Source organism: Toxorhynchites rutilus, unplaced genomic scaffold (assembly GCF_029784135.1).
Source record: "Toxorhynchites rutilus septentrionalis strain SRP unplaced genomic scaffold, ASM2978413v1 HiC_scaffold_53, whole genome shotgun sequence".
NCBI classification, from domain to species: domain Eukaryota; kingdom Metazoa; phylum Arthropoda; class Insecta; order Diptera; family Culicidae; genus Toxorhynchites; species Toxorhynchites rutilus.
The window spans coordinates 5,440-17,813 of record NW_026600117.1 but is presented as its reverse complement, the minus strand read 5'-3'; the positions used below and the strand labels follow the sequence as shown (position 1 = coordinate 17,813).

The 12,374-nt window shown below is 37.9% G+C and overlaps 1 long non-coding RNA gene across 1 annotated transcript; it reads left to right on the top strand.

Annotated features, from left to right (window-relative positions):
* The first annotated feature begins 249 nt into the window (after positions 1-249).
* Positions 250-2,189, top strand: LOC129782232 (uncharacterized). Its single transcript, XR_008744424.1, has 3 exons — positions 250-461; positions 775-910; positions 977-2,189. It is a non-coding gene; the product is annotated as an uncharacterized LOC129782232 (long non-coding RNA).
* The last annotated feature ends 10,185 nt before the right edge of the window (positions 2,190-12,374 follow it).

Genomic DNA, 12,374 nt, shown 5'->3' with positions numbered 1-12,374 from the left:
GCTAGCATTGAATAAAAAAAAACTAGTTCGTTCATTTCATCTGCTTATTTTTACTTAATATACAACAATAGAATAATAACAACACTTTTCCTATGTAGTGGACTATTATAAGAAAAGTGACATACATAAACAAAATCTGTGACGTCACATATTTAAAAATCTTCCCACCTTTCATTTTCCATCTCGGCTCTCCCGTTATCTAGCACTTGGTCGACGAAAATCCAGAAAGAAGAGTATGAAGCCAGTTGTCACAGTTTGCCTAGCGCTAAACGAAAAAAAGTTAACCATAAATCGATCGTTTTTTCATGGTATAAGCGTATAAATGTCTAAAAATCAAATTATATAGAGTTTCTGAGCTGTCGAAAAAAATCATCGCAATATGGAAAACGGATTGGAACCATTTTGCTATTGCCCTGAACGTGCAAACGTGGAATTATCGCAGTTTTTCGAAATTGTTACTGGTATGTATGGCGTAACGCGATTTGTCGAAGTGCTCTTCACCGAAGAAAACTAATCACTGTTAACCGTTAGATGCCGGGGAGTGAAATAGCGCTCATGTTATATGCCAAAAGTCCGGGAAGCGCGATAGCACTCTGTTTGTTTTACATCAACATTTTTGATTTGGCTTAAAAGGCGCCAAATCAATAATGTTTACATAATATAAGAAGAGCGCTATCGCGCCTCCCGCACTTTTGACATATAACAATAGCTATTCCACTCCCCGGCCTCAAACGAATAATTTACAAATATCTAGGTCTTTGATTTCGTCTCCAGAATTTGTACCTATATGTCCCAATTCACGCCAGAACCATGTGGACTATTGAGTTTTCCTGATGAAATGGAATCGCCAGGACATAACATACCAAGAAATCGCCAGGACATAACCAAGCATCTAGCTGCAGTTTTTCGTGTAAATTTGAACTGGAAAGTAATTACTTAATTGATAATATCACATTTAAATTATCATTCATTTTAGATTCCAATTCAATCTGCTGTAAAGGAACTGTTACCACAGTGGCCTACGACTGAAGAAACGTGGACTTAGGACAGGAAAAAAATCTGTATTTTGAAGAAAGGCGCAACATCCTGAATTCGGTAATATTATTTGAATGCTTTATATACCTTTATAAAATATCTATTTTTATGTATACCTTTTTTGCATTTTCGGGCATTTTATCGTCTATCGGATAATAATTATCGAAAGACGATCCTTTAACACGTTGAGTTCCACGGTTTTACAGCGACTCTGGAAATTTTTAAATGTATTATGACCATCGTTTCTTATTGTAGTTTAAGGTATTTTTGTTCAAAAGGGAATGGTTATAAGCTTATATTAGTTACCTTTATTATCGTATGCTATACTGTCAGTCACTTGTGATTGACGCAGCCTGAGCGAAAATTCGGAGTCAGTCACCGGTGACTGACGTGGCAGACAACGTGTTGATCAACGATACTTAACGAACAGGAATACGGTTACTCAGGATTAGAACGATGTTAAATGACGTCACTATGAAAACTTTTTCTGTTGATGGACCACAATTCGACCGTCGTTTTTTAAAAAGTATGTGGTACTGTATAATTCGAAAAATTATAAAGTTCTGTTGTCGGGTACAGTGAAATAAGGTAATACTTTTACCCACCGGAAAATACTTTTAGCTACTTTTAGCTTTTAGCCACTGGAAAAAATATTTACGATTAGTTAAGTAACCGGTGTTATGAAGAGAAATAAACGTAACATGCCCAATCGATTCGAACACTGCCGTCGCGTTATTCGGAAAAATTAAATAAAAGAGGAATTCAACCGGTTCCTTTTGAGGCAACCCATGACGAAACCGGTACTTTCGTATTACCGTCACCGGAACCGAAATACAATAGATAGCAATTACCTAACCGGGTCGCTAACGCTCGGTCGGACCTAACTAAAGGATCGTCTCCTATGTATCAAACTAACCGGGCAATCGATGGAACACAGGTTTGTTTGCGAAAGGCCGCCGCTTCCGACGGCGGGTCGGCTAATACGCTAATACGAAAGTACCACGAAACCTCTTCGGTCGCGTAATAAATAAATATCGATTCAAATATAAGAGGAATTCCTCCGGTTCCTTTCGAGGTAACCCATGACGAAACCTCTTCGGTCGAGTAATAAATAAATATCGATTCAAATATAAGAGGAATTCCTCCGGTTCCTCTCGAGGTAACCCATGACGAAACCTCTTCGGTCGCGTAATAAATAAATATTGATTCAAATATAAGAGGAATTCCTCCGGTTCCTTTCGAGGTAACCCATGACGAAACCTCTTCGGTCGCGTAATAAATAAATATCGATTCAAATATAAGAGGAATTCCTCCGGTTCCTTCCGAGGTAACCCATGAAGAAACCTCTTCTGTCGCGTTATGAGTAATTATCGTTTATAATATAAGAGGGATTCCTCCGGTTCCTTTCGAGGCAATCCATGACGAAACCTCTTCGGTCGCGTTATAAGTAATTATCGATTTAAATATAAGGGGAATTCCTCCGGTTCCTTTCGAGGCAACCCATGACGAAACCTCTTCGGTCGCGTTATGAGTAATTATCGTTTATAATATAAGAGGGATTCCTCCGGTTCCTTTCGAGGCAATCCATGACGAAACCTCTTCGGTCGCGTTATAAGTAATTATCGATTTAAATATAAGGGGAATTCCTCCGGTTCCTTTCGAGGCAACCCATGACGAAACCTCTTCGGTCGCGTTATAAGTAATTATCGTTTAATATATAAGAGGGATTCCTCCGGTTCCTTTCGAGGCAACCCATGACGAAACCTCTTCGGTCGCGTTATAAGTAATTATCGATTTAAATATAAGAGGAATTCCTCCGGTTCCTTTCGAGGCAACCCATGACGAAACCTCTTCGGTCGCGTTATGAGTAATTATCGTTTATAATATAAGAGGGATTCCTCCGGTTCCTTTCGAGGCAACCCATGACGAAACCTCTTCGGTCGCGTTATAAGTAATTATCGATTTAAATATAAGAGGAATTCCTCCGGTTCCTTTCGAGGCAACCCATGACGAAACCTCTTCGGTCGCGTTATAAGTAATTATCGATATAAATATAAGAGGAATTCCTCCGGTTCCTTTCGAGGCAATCCATGACGAAACCTCTTCGGTCGCGTTATAAGTAATTATCGTTTAATATATAAGAGGGATTCCTCCGGTTCCTTTCGAGGCAACCCATGACGAAACCTCTTCGGTCGCGTTATAAGTAATTATCGATTTAAATATAAGAGGGATTCCTCCGGTTCCTTTCGAGGCAATCTATGACGAAACCTCTTCGGTCGCGTTATAAGTAATTATCGATTTAAATATAAGGGGAATTCCTCCGGTTCCTTTAGAGGCAACCCATGACGAAACCTCTTCGGTCGCGTTATAAGTAATTATCGTTTAATATATAAGAGGGATTCCTCCGGTTCCTTTCGAGGCAACCCATGACGAAACCTCTTCGGTCGCGTTATAAGTAATTATCGATTTAAATATAAGAGGAATTCCTCCGGTTCCTTTCGAGGCAACCCATGACGAAACCTCTTCGGTCGCGTTATGAGTAATTATCGTTTATAATATAAGAGGGATTCCTCCGGTTCCTTTCGAGGCAACCCATGACGAAACCTCTTCGGTCGCGTTATAAGTAATTATCGATTTAAATATAAGAGGAATTCCTCCGGTTCCTTTCGAGGCAACCCATGACGAAACCTCTTCGGTCGCGTTATAAGTAATTATCGATATAAATATAAGAGGAATTCCTCCGGTTCCTTTCGAGGCAATCCATGACGAAACCTCTTCGGTCGCGTTATAAGTAATTATCGTTTAATATATAAGAGGGATTCCTCCGGTTCCTTTCGAGGCAACCTATGACGAAACCTCTTCGGTCGCGTTATAAGTAATTATCGATTTAAATATAAGAGGGATTCCTCCGGTTCCTTTCGAGGCAACCCATGACGAAACCTCTTCGGTCGCGTTATAAGTAATTATCGTTTAATATATAAGAGGGATTCCTCCGGTTCCTTTCGAGGCAACCCATGACGAAACCTCTTCGGTCGCGTTATAAGTAATTATCGATTTAAATATAAGAGGAATTCCTCCGGTTCCTTTCGAGGCAACCCATGACGAAACCTCTTCGGTCGCGTTATAAGTAATTATCGATATAAATATAAGAGGAATTCCTCCGGTTCCTTTCGAGGCAATCCATGACGAAACCTCTTCGGTCGCGTTATAAGTAATTATCGTTTAATATATAAGAGGGATTCCTCCGGTTCCTTTCGAGGCAACCTATGACGAAACCTCTTCGGTCGCGTTATAAGTAATTATCGATTTAAATATAAGAGGGATTCCTCCGGTTCCTTTCGAGGCAACCCATGACGAAACCTCTTCGGTCGCGTTATAAGTAATTATCGTTTAATATATAAGAGGGATTCCTCCGGTTCCTTTCGAGGCAACCCATGACGAAACCTCTTCGGTCGCGTTATGAGTAATTATCGTTTATAATATAAGAGGGATTCCTCCGGTTCCTTTCGAGGCAACCCATGACGAAACCTCTTCGGTCGCGTTATGAGTAATTATCGTTTATAATATAAGAGGGATTCCTCCGGTTCCTTTCGAGGCAATCCATGACGAAACCTCTTCGGTCGCGTTATAATGATTTATCGTTTAATATATAAGACGGATTCCTCCGGTTCCTTTCGAGGCAACCCATGATGAAACCTCTTCGGTCGCGTTATGAGTAATTATCGTTTATAATATAAGAGGGATTCCTCCGGTTCCTTTCGAGGCAACCCATGACGAAACCTCTTCGGACGCGTTATAATTAATTATCGTTTAATATAAAAGAGGGATTCCTCCGGTTCCTTTCGAGGCAACCCATGACGAAACCTCTTCGGTTGCGTTATAAGTAATTATCGTTTAATATAAAAGAGGGATTCCTCCGGTTCCTTTCGAGGCAACCCATGACGAAACCTCTTCGGTCGCGTTATAAGTAATTATCGTTTAATATATAAGAGGGATTCCTCCGGTTCCTTTCGAGGCAACCCATGACGAAACCTCTTCGGTCGCGTTATAAGTAATTATCGATTTAAATATAAGAGGAATTCCTCCGGTTCCTTTCGAGGCAACCCATGACGAAACCTCTTCGGTCGCGTTATAAGTAATTATCGATATAAATATAAGAGGAATTCCTCCGGTTCCTTTCAAGGCAATCCATGACGAAACCTCTTCGGTCGCGTTATAAGTAATTATCGTTTAATATATAAGAGGGATTCCTCCGGTTCCTTTCGAGGCAACCCATGACGAAACCTCTTCGGTCGCGTTATAAGTAATTATCGATTTAAATATAAGAGGGATTCCTCCGGTTCCTTTCGAGGCAACCCATGACGAAACCTCTTCGGTCGCGTTATGAGTAATTATCGTTTATAATATAAGAGGGATTCCTCCGGTTCCTTTCGAGGCAATCCATGACGAAACCTCTTCGGTCGCGTTATAAGTAATTATCGTTTAATATATAAGAGGGATTCCTCCGGTTCCTTTCGAGGCAACCCATGACGAAACCTCTTCGGTCGCGTTATGAGTAATTATCGTTTATAATATAAGAGGGATTCCTCCGGTTCCTTTCGAGGCAATCCATGACGAAACCTCTTCGGTCGCGTTATAATGATTTATCGTTTAATATATAAGAGGGATTCCTCCGGTTCCTTTCGAGGCAATCCATGACGAAACCTCTTCGGTCGCGTTATAAGTAATTATCGTTTAATATATAAGAGGGATTCCTCCGGTTCCTTTCGAGGCAACCCATGACGAAACCTCTTCGGTCGCGTTATGAGTAATTATCGTTTAATATATAAGAGGGATTCCTCCGGTTCCTTTCGAGGCAATCCATGACGAAACCTCTTCGGTCGCGTTATAAGTAATTATCGTTTAATATATAAGAGGGATTCCTCCGGTTCCTTTCGAGGCAACCCATGACGAAACCTCTTCGGTCGCGTTATGAGTAATTATCGTTTAATGTATAAGAGGGATTCCTCCGGTTCCTTTCGAGGCAACCCATGACGAAACCTCTTCTGTCGCGTTATGAGTAATTATCGTTTATAATATAAGAGGGATTCCTCCGGTTCCTTTCGAGGCAATCCATGACGAAACCTCTTCGGTCGCGTTATAATGATTTATCGTTTAATATATAAGAGGGATTCCTCCGGTTCCTTTCGAGGCAATCTATGACGAAACCTCTTCGGTCGCGTTATAAGTAATTATCTTTTAAAATATAAGAGGAATTCCTCCGGTTCCTTTCGAGGCAATCTATGACGAAACCTCTTCGGTCGCGTTATGAGTAATTATCGTTTATAATATAAGAGGGATTCCTCCGGTTCCTTTCGAGGCAATCCATGACGAAACCTCTTCGGTCGCGTTATAATGATTTATCGTTTAATATATAAGAGGGATTCCTCCGGTTCCTTTCGAGGCAACCCATGACGAAACCTCTTCGGTCGCGTTATGAGTAATTATCGTTTATAATATAAGAGGAATTCCTCCGGTTCCTTTCGAGGCAATCCATGACGAAACCTCTTCGGTCGCGTTATAATGATTTATCGTTTAATATATAAGAGGGATTCCTCCGGTTCCTTTCGAGGCAACCCATGACGAAACCTCTTCGGTCGCGTTATAAGTAATTATCTTTCAAAATATAAGAGGAATTCCTCCGGTTCCTTTCGAGGCAATCTATGACGAAACCTCTTCGGTCGCGTTATAATGATTTATCGTTTAATATATAAGAGGGATTCCTCCCGTTCCTTTCGAGGCAATCCATGACGAAACCTCTTCGGTCGCGTTATAAGTAATTATCTTTTAAAATATAAGAGGGATTCCTCCGGTTCCTTTCGAGGCAATCTATGACGAAACCTCTTCGGTCGCGTTATGAGTAATTATCGTTTATAATATAAGAGGGATTCCTCCGGTTCCTTTCGAGGCAATCCATGACGAAACCTCTTCGGTCGCGTTATAATGATTTATCGTTTAATATATAAGAGGGATTCCTCCGGTTCCTTTCGAGGCAACCCATGACGAAACCTCTTCGGTCGCGTTATGAGTAATTATCGTTAATAATATAAGAGGGATTCCTCCGGTTCCTTTCGAGCCAATCCATGACGAAACCTCTTCGGTCGCGTTATAATGATTTATCGTTTAATATATAAGAGGGATTCCTCCGGTTCCTTTCGAGGCAACCCATGACGAAACCTCTTCGGTCGCGTTATGAGTAATTATCGTTTATAATATAAGAGGGATTCCTCCGGTTCCTTTCGAGGCAATCCATGACGAAACCTCTTCGGTCGCGTTATAATGATTTATCGTTTAATATATAAGAGGGATTCCTCCGGTTCCTTTCGAGGCAACCCATGACGAAACCTCTTCGGTCGCGTTATGAGTAATTATCGTTTATAATATAAGAGGGATTCCTCCGGTTCCTTTCGAGGCAATCCATGACGAAACCTCTTCGGTCGCGTTATAATGATTTATCGTTTAATATATAAGAGGGATTCCTCCGGTTCCTTTCGAGGCAACCCATGACGAAACCTCTTCGGTCGCGTTATAAGTAATTATCGTTTAATATATAAGAGGGATTCCTCCGGTTCCTTTCGAGGCAACCCATGACGAAACCTCTTCTGTCGCGTTATGAGTAATTATCGTTTAAAATATAAGAGGGATTCCTCCGGTTCCTTTCGATGCAACCCATGACGATACCTCTTCGGTCACGTTATAAGTAATTATCGATTTAAATATAAGAGGAATTCCTCCGGTTCCTTTCGAGGCAACCCATGACGAAACCTCTTCGGTCGTGTTATAAGTAATTATCGTTTAAAATATAAGAGGGATTCCTCCGGTTCCTTTCGAGGCAACCCATGACGAAACCTCTTCGGTCGTGTTATAAATAAATATCGTTCGTTATAATAGAGGGATTCCTCCGGTTCCTTCCGAGGCAACCTATAACGAATCCTCTTCAGTCGCGTTGTAGAGAATTATCGAATAAAGTATCGATTCGAATTTAGAAATTTTAAAAACGTGATTTCTCGCGGTCTATCAAAAATCATTTTGAAATAATTTTCTTGTACGAGAATGTTTTCTAAAACGTTAATATTTATTGTTTTGTTTTTGATAATATTGATTCATTATTTCTTTAAATTTTTCTAATATTTCTTTTTTTCATGTACCGTTGTGGATCACCCCGAGGAAGTGAACTGGATTACTGGATTGTCAATTTACGAATAAGCTTGTAAAATTATGTTTAATAAATATTACGTATCGTCTTTTTATTTCAAAGCTCCAATGTCCTTAAGTATCTAAGTTAATAGTCTTACAATACTAACAGAAATGTTACTTCAGAAATCCCATTTTCGTTCGAGTTGTTCTTGCGTTTCGTTCGATCTGCTTCTGTTCGAAAAGTAAGTTATTAATGGAGAATGTGTCATTTTCAGCATATATCCTTGTTTTTAGCGAATAGAGACAATCAAAATGTTTTTAATTTTATTCGTCGAATAGGTCAGACCTATTCGATGAATTTATGCATCAGTTTTACCATGCTGGCTGATTGAGTGATTTCTGAATTATATTTCTATATTCTCATATTGACATTTATTCAGCCTAAAGATGACACAAATAATTCAAATCTATTGATGCAGGTTTGCAAGTTTAGATCTTATCTATTGTTTACTCTTATTTTCAAACATTTTATGAGTTGTCGAGTACCAAGTCTTAAGATAGAAAACGGATAGAAAAACCAGTTTTTTTCATTTCTTTATGCTCTTAGATTGATTTAGAAGGTAGATGTTTCTTGTTATCTGCATTATCTTGACTCGATTTTATGAAAAATAGAAAAAGAAGGATTATTTTAGACATTCTTTGTTATATGAAAAAGAGTGATTCGAATCCATATGAATTATAATGTAGATATATTGTGCTTGATCATGTCTATCATTTGAAGCTCAGAACAGGACCATACCTCTTACGTAACTCTTATCCTTCAAATTTTAGTGGATCGATTTCATGAAAAATCGAAAGAATGAAAAATATATTTTCGAATTTTTTGTTCTGATATCACACGAAAATCTTGAGTTTGATGATGCAGGTTTGTAGTGCGTGATCTCCTCTATCATAAGAATATAAGAACTGAACCATACCTCTTACGTAACTCTCATCCCCCGTAATTTGGTGGATCGATCTCATGAAAAATCGAAAGAATGAAAAATATATTTTAGAATTTTTTTCTGATATCACACGTAAATCTTGAGTTTGATGATGCAGATTTGTAGTGCGTGATCTCCTCTATCATTTGAATCTAAGAACTGGACCATACCTCTTACGTAACTCTCATCCTTCAAATTTTAGTGGATCGATTTCATGAAAAACCGAAAGAATGAAAGATATATTTTAGAATTTTTCTCTGATATTACACGTAAATCTTGAGTTTGATGATGCAGGTTTGTAGTGCGTGATCTCCTCTATCATAAGAATATAAGAACTGAACCATACCCCTTACGTAACTCTCATCCCCCGTAATTTGGTGGATCGATCTCATGAAAAATCGAAAGAATGAAAAATATATTTTAGAATTTTTTTCTGATATCACACGTAAATCTTGAGTTTGATGATGCAGATTTGTAGTGCGTGATCTCCTCTATCATTTGAATCTAAGAACTGGACCATACCTCTTACGTAACTCTCATCCTTCAAATTTTAGTGGATCGATTTCATGAAAAACCGAAAGAATGAAAGATATATTTTAGAATTTTTCTCTGATATTACACGTAAATCTTGAGTTTGATGATGCAGGTTTGTAGTGCGTGATCTCCTCTATCATAAGAATATAAGAACTGAACCATACCTCTTACGTAACTCTCATCCCCCGTAATTTGGTGGATCGATCTCATGAAAAATCGAAAGAATGAAAAATATATTTTAGAAATTTTTTCTGATATCACACGTAAATCTTGAGTTTGATGATGCAGATTTGTAGTGCGTGATCTCCTCTATCATTTGAATCTAAGAACTGGACCATACCTCTTACGTAACTCTCATCCTTCAAATTTTAGTGGATCGATTTCATGAAAAACCGAAAGAATGAAAGATATATTTTAGAATTTTTCTCTGATATTACACGTAAATCTTGAGTTTGATGATGCAGGTTTGTAGTGCGTGATCTCCTCTATCATAAGAATATAAGAACTGAACCATACCTCTTACGTAACTCTCATCCCCCGTAATTTGGTGGATCGATCTCATGAAAAATCGAAAGAATGAAAAATATATTTTAGAATTTTTTTCTGATATCACACGTAAATCTTGAGTTTGATGATGCAGATTTGTAGTGCGTGATCTCCTCTATCATTTGAATCTAAGAACTGGACCATACCTCTTACGTAACTCTCATCCTTCAAATTTTAGTGGATCGATTTCATGAAAAACCGACAGAATGAAAGATATATTTTAGAATTTTTCTCTGATATTACACGTAAATCTTGAGTTTGATGATGCAGGTTTGTAGTGCGTGATCTCCTCTATCATAAGAATATAAGAACTGAACCATACCTCTTACGTAACTCTCATCCCCCGTAATTTGGTGGATCAATCTCATGAAAAATCGAAAGAATGAAAAATATATTTTAGAATTTTTTTTGATATCACACGTAAATCTTGAGTTTGATGATGCAGATTTGTAGTGCGTGATCTTCTCTATCATTTGAATCTAAGAACTGGACCATACCTCTTACGTAACTCTCATCTCCCGAAATTTAGTAGATCGATCTCATGAAAAATCGAAAGAATGAAAAACATAAAATCTCAGGTAAATCTTGATTTTGATGATGCAGATTTGTAGTGCGTGATCTCCTCTATCATTTCAATCTATGAACTGGACCATACCTCTCACGTAACTCTCTTCTCCCGAAATTTAGTGGATCGATCTCATGAAAAATCGAAAGAATGAAAAGCATAATTTAGAATTTTTTTCTGATGTTACACGAAATTCTTGAGTTTGATGATGCAGATTTGTAGTGCGTGATCTCCTCTATCATTAGAGTATAAGAACTGAACCATACCCCTTACGTAACTCTCATCCTTCAAATTTGAGTGGATCGATTTTATGAAAAACCGAAAGAATGAAAAGTATATTTTAGAATTTTTATCTGATATCACACGAAAATCTTGAGTTTGATGATGTAGATTTGTAGTGCCTGATCTCCTCTACCATAAGAATATAAAAACTGGACCATACCCCTTACGTAACTCTTATCCTTCGAAATTTAGTGGATCAATTTTATGAAAAATCGAAAGAATGGAAAATATATTTTCCTTTTTTTTCTGATATCAGACTAAATCCTGAATTTGACTATGTAGATTTCTAGTGCGTGATCCTGTCTATCATTTGAATATAAGAACTGGACCATACCTCTCACGAAATTCTTATCCTTCAAAAATTAGTGAATCGATTCCATGAAAAATCGAAAGAATGAAAAACAAAATTTCGTTTTTTTTCTGATATCACACGTAAATCTTGAGTTTGATGATGCAGATCTGTAGTGCGTGATCTCCTCTATCATTTCAATCTAAGAACTGGACCATACCTCTCACGTAACTCTCATCTCCCGAAATTTAGTGGATCGATCTCATGAAAAATCGAAAGAATGAAAATCATAATTTAGATTTTTTTTCTGATGTTACACGAAATTCTTGAGTTTGATGATGCAGATTTGTAGTGCGTGATCTCCTCTATCATTAGAATATAAGAACTGAACCATACCCCTTACGTAACTCTCATCCTTAAAATTCTAGTGGATCGATTTCATGAAAAACCGAAAGAATGAAAAGTATATTTTAGAATTTTTATCTGATATCACACGAAAATCTTGAGTTTGATGATGTAGATTTGTAGTGCCTGATCTCCTCTACCATAAGAATATAAAAACTGGACCATACCCCTTACGTAACTCTTATCCTTCGAAATTTAGTGGATCAATTTTATGAAAAATCGAAGGAATGGAAAATATATTTTCCTTTTTTTTTTCTGATATCAGACTAAATCCTGAATTTGACTATGTAGATTTCTAGTGCGTGATCCTGTCTATCATTTGAATATAAGAACTGGACCATACCTCTCACGTAATTCTTATCCTTCAAAAATTAGTGAATCGATTCCATGAAAAATCGAAAGAATGAAAAACATAATTTCGTTTTTTTTCTGATATCACACGTAAATCTTGAGTTTGATGATGCAGATTTGTAGTGCGTGACCTCCTCTATCATAGGAATATAAAAACTGTACCATACCTCTTACGTAACTCTCATCCTTCAAATTTTAGTGGATCGAT